Raw genomic sequence first — 12,738 nt, 5'->3', positions numbered from 1 at the left:
ATTAGTAAATAATGAGTATGTGTGTCCAATCACAAATGGTGACTTCTCAACACTGTTAGAAATTTGAAATTTTAATTGTTAGGATTTGTTTGCTTTCGCAATAAGGACTTATCATTCGTAGGGATTTAAACCTACTTGTCAGAAAAGGGGAAGTAAACTTACAACTAACTTAATTGCTAACTTATTGGCTATAAAGAGAGCTTATCGTAGCAATTGAGGATTGCAACGATTTTTGTCGAAAATTGTTAATAATTTTATTTGATATAGCTTCTAATGGTTCAACACCAGTAAGTCTATGTAATTCGAGTGTACCAAACCAAGGAGGACGCTTCAAAATCATTTTCAGAATTTTATTCTGAATCCTTTGGAGCGTTTTCTTCCTTGTTGAACAGCAACTTGACCAGATCGGTACAGCATAAAGCATTGCTGGTCTAAAAATTTGTTTGTAAATCAAAAGTTTGTTCTTTAAACAAAGTTTAGAATTCCTGTTAATGAGAGGATATAAACATCTCGTATATTTGATGCACTTGGCTTGTATACTCTCAATGTGCTCTTTGAAAATAAGTTTTTTATCATAAATTAGTCCCAAGTACTTAACCTTGTCGGACCAACTTAAAATAACCCCATTCATCTTGACAACGTGATTATTGTTTGGCTTGAGGAAAGACGCCCTAGGCTTATGCGGAAAAATTATCATTTGAGTTTTAGAAGCATTGGGAGAGATTTTCCACTTTTGCAAGTAGGAAGAAAAAATATCTAAACGTTTCTGCAATCGACTGCATATGACACGAAGGCTTTTTCCTTTTACGGAAATGCTTGTGTCATCGCAGAACAATGACTTTGTGCATCCTGGAGGCAAATCAGGAAGATCTGAAGTGAATATGTTGTACAGGACTGGCCCCATGACTGAACCTTGAGGTACACCTGCTCTGACAGGAAATCTATCAGATTTTGAATTCTGATAGACAACCTGCAGAGTTCGATCAGTAAGATAATTTTTTAAAATTTTGATAAGGAAAATCGGAAAATTAAAAGTTTGCAATTTCGCAATCAAACCTTTATGCCAAACACTGTCGAATGCTTTTTCTATGTCTAAAAGAGCAGCTCCAGTGGAATAACCTTCAGATTTGTTAGCTCGTATCATATTAGTAACTCTGAGCAATTGATGAGTAGTGGAATGCCCATGGCGAAATCCAAACTGTTCATTTGCAAAAATTGAATTTTCGTTGATGTGTGACATCATTCTGTTAAGAATAATTCTCTCAAACAGTTTACTTATTGAAGAAAGCAAACTGATTGGTCGGTAACTTGAAACTTCAGCTGGATTCTTATCCGGCTTTAAAATTGGAGTAATTTTTGCATTTTTCCATAATTTGGGAAAATATGCAATTTTGAAGCAGCAATTGAAAATTTTCACTAAAAATTCCATTGTGCTCTCAGGGAGATGTTTGATTAGTATATTAAAGATTCCATCGTCACCAGGTGCTTTCATATTTTTGAAATTTTTAATAATTGATTTAATCTCATTCAAGTTAGTTTCAATTATTTCTGCAGGTAAAAAATTCTGGGAAGAAATTAAATCAAATTGACGTGTGACTTCATTTTCAATTGGACTCACAAAATTCAAATTTGAGTTATGAACACTCTCAAACTGCTGAGCAAGTCTTTGAGCCTTTTGTTCATTGGATACAAGAAAACGTTCACCATCTTTTAAAACTGGAATAGGCTTTGAAGGTTTCTTAAGAATCTTCGACAGCTTCCAAAATGGTTTTGAATATGGTTTCAATTTTTCAACTTTAGTCTCAAAATTTTGATTTCTCAGAAGAGTAAATCTATGTTTAATCTCTTTCTGTAAATCTTTATAAATAGTTTTAAAAACAGGGTCACGAGAACGTTGATATTGACGTCTGCGGACATTTTTCAAACGAATTAGAAGTTGAAGATTTTCGTCAATTATTGATGAATCAAATTTCACTTGAGCCTTTGGAACAGAATAATTCCTGGCATCAACAATTGCACATTTTAATGCTTCGAAAGCGGAATCAATATTCACTTCGTTTTGCAAATCAAGCTCATTATTGAAATTTCTCTCAATATGAGTTTTGTATCTTTCCCAATTAGCCTTGTTATAATTAAAAACAGAGCTCATAGGGTTTAAAACTGATTCATGTGATAAAGAAAAAGTTATTGGAAGATGGTCAGAATCAAAGTCAGCATGTGTGATCAAATCACTACACACATGACTTTGATCTGTTAGCACCAAATCAATTGTTGAAGGGTTTCTTACAGTAGAAAAGCATGTAGGACTATTCGGAGACAAAATAGAATAGTATCCTGAAGAACAATCATTGAATAAAATTTTTCCATTGGAATTACTTTGAGAATTATTCCATGAACGATGTTTAGCGTTAAACTCGCCGATTATGAGAAATTTCGAACGATTTCTGGTGAGTTTTTGTAAATCACCTTTAAAATAATTTTTGAGCTCGCGTGTGCATTGAAATGGTAAATATGCTGCGGCAATGAATAAAATACCAAGTTCAGTTTGAACTTCAATTCCCAAAGTTTCAATAACTTTCGTCTCAAGATGGGGAAGAGCACGATGTTTGATTCGGCGATGAATAACAATTGCAACTCCACCGCCGGAACCCTGAATCCTATCATATCTATGAACCACGTAATTGGGATCATATTTTAATTTTATGTTAGGTTTCAAAAATGTTTCAGTAATAATTGCAATATGCACATTATTTACTGTTAAAAAATTAAAAAGCTCATTCTCATTGGCCTTCAATGAGCGAGCATTCCAATTTAATATTTTAATTGTTTTATTTAAAATCATTGCTAAATTTTAAATTAGAAACAATTTTAATAGTAAAATTTGTGCCTATTTGAATGGCTTCAAACATTGATTTTGCCTGCAACATGGCGTTCATAAGATCGAACATTGCCTGTTGCAAAAAAGAAAGTTTACCTGCCGTAATAGGCCCCAGGCAGTTGACATTAGAAAAATATTTTCGGCAGCAATATTAGCTGGGGTAATAGGTGTACAATTATTTTCTAGCGTGTTTTGCTTACCCATATTAACGGTCATTTTCGAACTACCAACACTAGGCGGTATAATGTTCGAACTACCTGTAACCTGTGCATAAGTTAAACGGGTATGCAAAGGAGTAGGTAAACTATGCGTCACTGGTACGCTTGGAGAATTTTGTTTTGAAGTTGGTTTTAATTGAGAAATTGAATTTTGTTTACCTTGCCTTGCCTTAACAATTGCTAACCGGACTGGGCATTGATAAAAATTTGACATATGGTTGCCGTTACAATTCGCACAGCGAAAATTTTTACTCTCTTTCACAGGACATGTGTCCTTTTTGTGAGAAGAGTCTCCACAATTAAGACATTTTTGGTCCATGTTACAGAATTTGGAACCATGGCCATAACGTTGGCAAGTACGGCATTGGGTGATATGCTTTTCACCTCCGCCATACTTCCTATAAATTTCCCACTTTACACGCACATTATACAAAGCATGTGCTTTTTCAAAAAATTTTAAGTTGTTAACCTCATTGCGGTTAAAATGAATCAAATAATTAACAAGGGAAATTCCAGTTCTCTGACTGTTTTCGCCTCGTGATTTTTGTTTCATTAGAATTACTTGGGTAGGGGCTATGCCAAGTAATTCTGTTAAAGTAAGTTTGATCTCATCAACGGTTTGATCGTTGGTGAGACCTTTCAAGACAACCTTGAACGGCTTGGCGTTCTTGGTGTCATATGTAAAAAATTTGTACATCTTGTCAGTTAAATACTGGACAAGACGATCACGACCCTTTACTGAGTCGGCTAATAAGCGGCATTCACCTCTACGGCCAATTTGATAGGTAACTTTAACGTCAGAAACAAACGTTGAAAGTTCCTTTTTGAATATATTAAATTCAGAAGAAATAGTTACCACAATAGGTGGAACTTTCTCCTTTTTTAAAGATTTTATATTTTGTATAGTTTCATTATTAACAACTTCCATTTCACCAGCTTCTTGCTCAGGCAAAATATCAAAAGGATTGTCACTACAGACACTCGAAGTGTCAGAAAGAGATGCCTCTCTTTTCCTCCCCGCAGCGATGCGAGGTTTCTGATGGGAAATAACTTTCAGGTAGTCTTTAAAAGACACACTGACAAAACACGAACTTTGAAGCTATAGGCAGTCAAAGACCAGTCCACAAGCAACCGAAAAAACGTCTGACCTGTAGGACAGTTCAAGACGCACTCGTTATCGATTCTATCATATCCTCCTGCAAACTATCACTCTAAAAGCATATTACGTGCTCTATGATATTATCGAAGCTTTAGACGAGAGGTTATTAAATCTGGAGAGAAGATTTTGTGTGGAAGAGCCTGAGAATAAACCCATACTTAAAGTCCTTTTTTGCGAACGAATGGTTTGGTTCTACTAAGATTCGAACCTATCACCACTCGCTTGTCAAAGCGGACTCTGTAACCTTGCGGCTACGAAGCTCGAACTATAACCTTAGTAGGTGTGTCCTGGTACGTGATCACCAAATACTCAGGCATGAGTCCCTATTTTTGGATTCGGCATCCAACCCTGAATCCGTATTGTCTTTATTTAAATTAAATTAAATTAAATTTTTCTTTATTTTTTTTTTTATTTATAACTTTTTACTTGATTTCTCCAAGGTTGGATGTGAAGACGAAATTATTATCTACAACTTTTCCGAAGAAATCACACCGACCAAACAAACCGTTTAAGCTCTAAAAATATTTGTAATTATCAATACCTTCCCAAATAGTATTTTTAAATAGCTTCTCAAAAATGAGTCGTTTTCAAACAATCAAACCACGAGCACAAAATGCAATTGCAGAGTTTCAACTAAATAAATAATGGTCGAATAATTTTTTTTGTAGCATTACACAATATGGGAAGCATCTTGTCATGGCATACAAGTTGCTATGTGAAGACGAAAGAGAGAGAAATGTTCTCGTTTAAACAGTGCTTCCATATCTACGGCATTATATTATCGAGCTCTTAAATTTATTACTTAATTTATTTGATTTATTACGTGGTCTTTTTGCGTAGTAGAATAGATAGAGCAAGCAAAATTCTCTATGGTTATGTCAACAAAGACATTATCGATATGCTAGCCGAGGGAAACCTTTTGAATTTTATTCTAGTTAACCGTAGGTGTTCAAAGTGTTGTATATTCTTATGGTTATCAAATATAGTAAGCGACAAAGATGTGATTTGTAAAAGTTTTCTTCGATAGCATACAGAATCCAAGTGGATTAATGTTAAATCGCATTTTTGGTCAAGCAACGAATGAGCTTCTAAGTTTAATGTAAGATAAATTCTATTGACTTTCTAAGTGAAATAATAACGGAAGAGTGAACCAAACGGAACCGGCCGATAATACATGCGACCTGACGAAGACGTCATAGGCCTGATATATTTGAATAAAGTGAGAAAAAATGTTGACAACGCATATGAAAATCGTTGTACGGTTTCACATAAAAAACGAAAATTTCAAAGTCGCCTTTAAATCCCTTAAAGTAATTTTATTTCGCCGTGAAAACGGATCAACTCGAACGATGGCAGAGAGTATCATTAATACACAATTGTTGCTTGGGTTTCATAATGCGAAGCAGTTATCACTCTCTTCCTAATTTCGAAGAGTGAGTTTACAAAGCACTAAAATTCGACCTCAAACGTAACATCTAAGTTAAGCTACCACTGTGAATAATTCCTATGATTCATATCGCTTTCCAAGGCAATCACCAGTGTGACGTTTTTCGACCTAACACATTACTCACCGGGATAAAAAAGATTTCACCTCGTCCTGTGACAATATGATGGGTTCATCATATTCTCGCTTAATTTTCCACTACATAACATCACACACACACTCACATTTTTTAGCACCCAACCGCCCCCGGCAATCTACTCACTGTCACTTAAATAGCACTCAATGTAGCTGTCGCACTGTTGAATCAGCACAAGTGGGCAGAGGTGAAATGAAAACACTTCCATGGAAGAATGTGTGCTATTTGAAAACATCACCCAGCAGGATCATATTCCGCGTAGGGTGATCGAGAGGATCAGAAACGCGCGAGAAGCAAAACAATGCTTCAAAAGCTAAGCGTCGAATCATAACTGGGCGATAAACATCCATAAATCAACGCCATATCGCCGTTAAACTGAGGATGTGCTGAATCGCGGCAAATTTGAATAGCTACTCTGGGAAAGGCAGTCAGATGTAGCGAAAAACAATAAAATCGACGGAAAGGGGTAAATAAACAGGAAAACTCGGTACTACAAAGTGAACAGGCGGCACACTTTCGTTATTGATGAACTCTGTCGAAAAATATTACAGTGCTGAAAACGTAAAATAATTGATGTAAACAATTTTTTTTTCGCTACTAAATGGGCAATTTTGTTGTTGGCACTGGTCATTTCTCATCGATGTCGTGGTATTTCAATACATTAAGAATGTTGTAAGATGATATCCATCTATAGATCACAGGCCTGGTGAAATTCAACAACTGTAAATTTGTTTTATAATAACAAACATAGTGACCAATCTGTTACTAAACATTCAGATCCATCTGGGTTTGCTTTCTAGCTTTAAATCTTCATCGTTCGAATTATTGCAGTCCATCAAGCTCTTGTTGCAGTGTATGATTATTTTGATTAAAAAACTTTTTTGTCTCAAAACTAACACTCCACAGTACTCATCTACAATGATGTGTTTTTTGTTTGAATGTCACTCAGTCATCGTACAATATTATGTGTTTTAGTATGAGCTGGTGAATTTCAAGGATGTATCATTCAAGGTCCCTATGGTGAACTCTGTCGACTATATTTCTCAACCTTATCGTAAAGTTGCGACCGATTTTGTTTTGTTGTATTTGTATAATACAGTTCTTTATCCTATAACTTTAAATAGTTCAAATGTACCACATGAATTAAAATACTTTAAATGTTACGTTCAACCAGAAGTTGAAAATACAAATAGAAACTATTTAAATTATATCGATCGGAGCTCATGCAGTTCTTTATACAAAAAATGCATGAAGCTGTTATAGGAAAATATTCCTAATAATGCAGCCATCATAATCTATTGTTTTGGCTGTTTTAAATAAGGGCTCTACAGAAGGCGTATTGTATTACGGAATGCGAGTGAAATTTGGCGGATAACAGCTAAGTCACGAATAAGTCGAGCAATTTCGCAGACGAGATACTCTTCAGAATCTAACCGACTCGCCATTTGCAATTCAAAAATTGGTCAGACGATTAACGCGCCGCTCGCCTCGTCTTGTGTAATAGGCCGCTTAAATATACTTTCAAATACAACAAAATTTGATATTTTTGATTTTTAACGGTTGGCAATTAAAGTATTGGAAGTTGTTTAAGATTCTCTTACTCCACAACAAACATGCTCAGAGAGAAATGAGAGTATGTGTTTATTTTAAAGCCAGCATTTTTGCTTTGTTTATGCATGCTCAATTTTGTTCAAAATAGAATCGAAACAAGAAGTTTTGTGCAAGTTCATTGTATCTTTTTATACCAGCAGTAGAAAAAAAACTTCAAAAGTGAAGAAATCATCCGTTATTCACATAAAATAGCTTTAAGTTCAGTCACACAATCTTTCGAATTTTCACTTGTTATTCCGGGTATTTTAGCCGTAAGGTTACAGAGTCCACTGAATTATATAACATGACGATGACTTCCTCTTGAAAAAAAAAATCACATGGGTTGTGTGCAAAGCAAAGTTGACGCAGAACTATTTACAGTCCCAGCTGTATTTCAGATCGAAAGTTGCCACTTTGGATTTCAATATGGCATCTGGAGTCCGTCTGGTTCCGAATATACCCATATTAAGCTATATTTGGCCATTCCTGGCTATTTTACAACGAACAGAAGTCAATATCTTGAATTTTGATCAACACTGAAGAGCCAGAAATCGACCTCAGATACCATGTTATATCTTCTCAATGTTACCATATTATTTCCAGAGTTATTTTGTCAGTGCTACATATTAGTTATTGTTATTGATCGTTATCAAAAGGACAATTCATTGTTCAATTTAGTATAGGATTCGATACTGATCGTCGCTCTGTGCTATTAACGGCAGTGAGAAAAATGCACTCTTCTGATAACAGAGTGCAAAGCTGTTTCCACGCTAAAAATTTGACGGTCGACAGGCTTTGATTGCTAGCATCCCAAAAACGGTTGTGTGTTGTTGAGATACGGCTTATCACTGGAGTAAGTGTTACTGGCCAATGCACCTACCGCTGATGCTGCCGCTACCCTACAAAGGCAACTTTTTACTAGAGGAAGAAGCAGTACCGCTGCACCTACCACTGACGCTGCTACCGCTGAGGTCTGTTCTTGTCACTATCCAAAACTAATATGATTGGTTTAGTGTTTGATTGATTTCCTCTAAAGTAACTTTGATCCTCATCTCCGTGGGAATAAGGCATTCTTCTGACACAGTGGAAAGCTGTTTTCACACTGGAAAATATGACATATACTTTGATTGCCAGCATCCCTAAAACGTTTGTGTATTGTTAAAATAAGGCAACTTTTCACTGGTGAAAGTGCCGGTTGATGGAACTACCTCACAAAGGCATCTTTCTAATAGAGTAAGTGCCACTACATCTATCGTAGCTGGCGCTGCCACTATCTCTGCAGCTACCACTGTTGCTATCCGCTGTCACTGCTGCTGCTGCTACTGCTAAGTAAGAATTGTCCTAGTAGCTATCCAGAACTAATATTACTGGCTAAGGCAGAAGCAGGCGCTTATATAGGCCAAACAATACCTTTGTGGTGGATGCCCGCCTTAATGCTATCCTCAGAGCGCACGGTCAGCAGAACGAGCAACAGTACAAAGTTCCAAGAACGAGCGATTGCAACTTATGCTGACCGCAGCTAAAAGGGAGTCACGTAGGCAACGATCGAGTGCGATCGAGTAGAGTTAATAAAAGTTATTCTTACCCTGACCGTGCTAGCGAAAGCAAGCCTTAAGCAACCATTATCGAAGCTGGTAGCGCGATTTTTTACAATGGATTAGAAAGACGAACGAGTCAAACTGCAGACGAAGAATCTGGTATTGATTAAGCACCATTGGAAACCATTTTGCTGAGATTCTTGACGATGGATTTCCACTACATTGGCCATTTGACAGTCGACAGAGTGGCTTTTGTCTGGTGAGAACTGTTCGGAGCACTCAAAAACGCAACAATCTTGTGCTGGGCAGTAATTTTTGATATTCGCAAGGGATAATATTTATTTAGAATGGCGAAGAATTGATTGATCATTCACCAAGACAATGCTCTCGCTCAATCTACACTTGATAGAACCTATAAATTGACGGATTCAAGCCATCAAATGGTTTTTCACACCTCATTTCCACTATATTCAGCCCTCGAATGATTTTAAATGCACTTGATTCCGGTGGTAGATGGATTTTGCGCGCATCGCTCGCGTCAACTACCACGGTAACATAATAACCAAAACCTTACTTTCCGTCGCAGTCGTGGAGATGCAGAGTAGGAAATCTCTTATTTTAGAAAAATCGCCGAAATCATGAATTCAAACTCTCAAAATGTTTGACAACCTTAAACAATGATTTTTTGTTGAAGTGTCTACGATAACATTGTGTCGACCTAAACGGACCTAAAGAAATGATAATATCAGCGACCCTCACAGGACTTGTGTTGCACACGATAGCGCATTCTAACGCATGTATTATATTCGTTCGGACATAACAGCCTAATTTGTTCATTTTGGGGATGTCCTTATGGTTTGGCCTGCGCTGTTGACAGCCTGCTGATCGGCTGCGGAGCACTCCTTCGTTTCTCCTTTTTCTCAGGCCGATACCATGATGAATACAAAGTAAATTCCCATTGTTGATATTTTTCCCCACGTCGAAAAAACGTGTTTCGCACAGCCTCGCTTTTATTATAACATCGGCCTTACTCTCATGAATCATAATCACCTGTCATCCCGCTAGGATTCCTGCCTCGGAATATACACCTCTGAGCAGGTTTTGCATGAGGCCCTAAATGTTTTTTTTTTAAGACCACGGCGTTGGTTCTTCTCCATGTTGAGTTCATCTGACGAGTTTATCCCGGAATGGCCACTCCGGAGTAGGTTACCGTCAATGTTTTTTTTTCGGCACATGATTAAGAAACAATGAAACGGGAATCTGCTTCATTTCGCCATTTCGGAGACAACTCATCCTACGAGCTCAAAATGAATGTAAAGTAACTTCTGAAAAGATTTAAAGAATTTCTACACCAATATTGTTCGGTTTTATTGACAATTGTACTAATTTGTCTCAACGCCACCCGAAGTTTCGGATAAACTGGAACCAGATGTGATCTCAGGTTCCTGTCGGTCCTGCATGCAAAAAACAGACAAATTTTCCAATCTTTTTACGAGTCAAGAATGGAGAAAGTTTCATTTGGGAAGCATTTCATTTGGTTGGGTACCCAGGTACTTTGCCGAACGGTTATGGACTACTCTTACTGCTGCTATAAAAAATAATAAAATTAATATTTATTGACACACTTTTCCTCGAGTCCGAATGGCTTCGTCCGGTTTTCATAGTTCAGCAGTTTGGGTATTTTGAGGAACTCTGCAGAGCGCCGGACTGGATTTTGCGATCTGTTTTCCAGTGATCTACACAGGCCATTGAATTAGTTGAAATGAACAATGTTACACGTTATTCAATGATGAGGACTTTTAGCGAAGTGCAATAATAAATATTTCATAAAATTTTGATCCAGTGATTAGTTCGCTTAAATTATGAAGCTCCAGATCTACTGCTACAACTCTAAAAAGATTGGATTTTTGCGGACTGGACCTTGATTAAACACTGGATGACTCCTATAGAGATACGAACACTTCCCAAGCGTAAGAACCCTCAACAAAGACGGAAGAGAGATCAAAGGTCTGAATTAATCACAAGCACATCCATTAAGTAAAAATTGGAATCCAATCTTCAGCAAGAGCAGGAAAAACCTTCGACAAAACGCAAACTTGCAACTGAGACTTTGATTCCAGAAGGAACTAAAAGGACACAAAATTCTTTTTTGTTTAAATTTGTTTATTTAGTTTTATTGATATTTTGCTTTAAGACCCAACATTAGTATGGACATTTTCAGATATGTCTGGAACCTTCTGTAAAACCACGAGTAACTTCATTTTGAAAATATTGACTTCAACAATAAGAAAAATAATAATGTTATTATAAAAGCTTCGGCACGAGAAGAGATTACTCTAAAACTGCTGAACCTGAGGAAAAACGAAACCTTAGTTTCAGTTATCAACTGCCAGTGAGCAAGCACTACGGCACCAGAAATCGTTCCCGACTGGTGCACACGTTTACCGGCAAATAATCGCCAATTTGCACAGCGCCGTCTCCAGCCGCTCCGGGTGGATCGAGCGAAGGGAACAACACGCAAGGATTCAAACCGGTCTCACGAATAACTATGCTCTAGAAGCTGAGGAAGCTGAGGAAGTAGAAGAAGCTCTCTACCTGAGGAGCGAAGCAGGAATTTGCTACGTCGGCCGAGGTACTGGGTCCCTTTGCTGCAAAGAATCCGTTTGTGCTCGCGTACAGAACCAAAACAAAACACATTTCACGTTTGCTTCATCTCTCTTTGCGTCGCGGCAAAGCTGTCCGGTAATTGAGTTTTGCTCAGTGTGAATCGAACCGGCAGCGTGCAAACATCAAACCCGATTGCCACCTAAAAATACGAGATTGTAGCTCGAAAATAAGCACTCGTTTCGGAACTAATTTATTAGACGTGAAAATTGTTGATAAAGTTAGACAACCTGCCGTTGCCGCGCTGATCCGTTCAATACGAGCTTTTTTTTACGTTTCCGCGTTTCGCATAAACATCCGATAAACAAAAACGACAACGGATTTAATTGCTGTACCGGGATCGGAGTGGTTCATTACCGAGGTCGGATGTTTTTCTAGATGTTCAAAAACGCCAGGGTCACGTCATATTAATATCAGAAAAATATACGGCCCTCATCTGTCGCGTATGCTCGTCTCGGTTTTTGTGATTGGTACCATCGGTGTCGCTGTTACGAAAAGAATAATGCTGTGAAAGTAAATAAGCGTGCGGCGCGATGTTCTTTCAGTAAGATGTTCCGCCGCCGATGTCTGGAGAGTTCGGTGCCGTTGGTCATTCGAGGCGGATCGTGACAAAACGCGAGTGTTTTAAATATAGAAAGAAATTCGCAGTGCGAAAAGAAGAATTGTTCAATGTGGAAGAAATAAGTGAAAATTTGTTAGGAAGAATTGTGTAGTACGTGATAGAGAGGGAAAAAAGAGTTCAAAACTGTGTGACCTAATTGTTAAGGCTTTCAACCGCTATCCGCAATGACACAACCGGAGTCCCGGTCGGGCGTTCCGCCACGTCCTAGAGTGAACATAACCGTCCCACCAGTCTACATGGCGCCGCCACACTCAGCGCAGTACTCGCCAGCTCATTTTTTCCAGCAGTACCAGCAACAGCATCATAATCCTCTGTACCAGCCACCGCCACCACCAACCAGCCCCGCTAGGATATCTATTGTGAACGATGGGCTAAGTCAGGCTCCGCCGGACTATCCGGACTATTACTCCATGTACCCGGCCAAAGCAGGCGAATTCATGTTCAAGCAGTTCGAAGGATTTAGGGACTTCACGGTGGCTACCGCCAAAT

Source organism: Wyeomyia smithii, chromosome 2 (genome assembly GCF_029784165.1).
Source record: "Wyeomyia smithii strain HCP4-BCI-WySm-NY-G18 chromosome 2, ASM2978416v1, whole genome shotgun sequence".
NCBI lineage: Eukaryota > Metazoa > Arthropoda > Insecta > Diptera > Culicidae > Wyeomyia > Wyeomyia smithii.
This window is presented reverse-complemented; position numbering follows the sequence as displayed.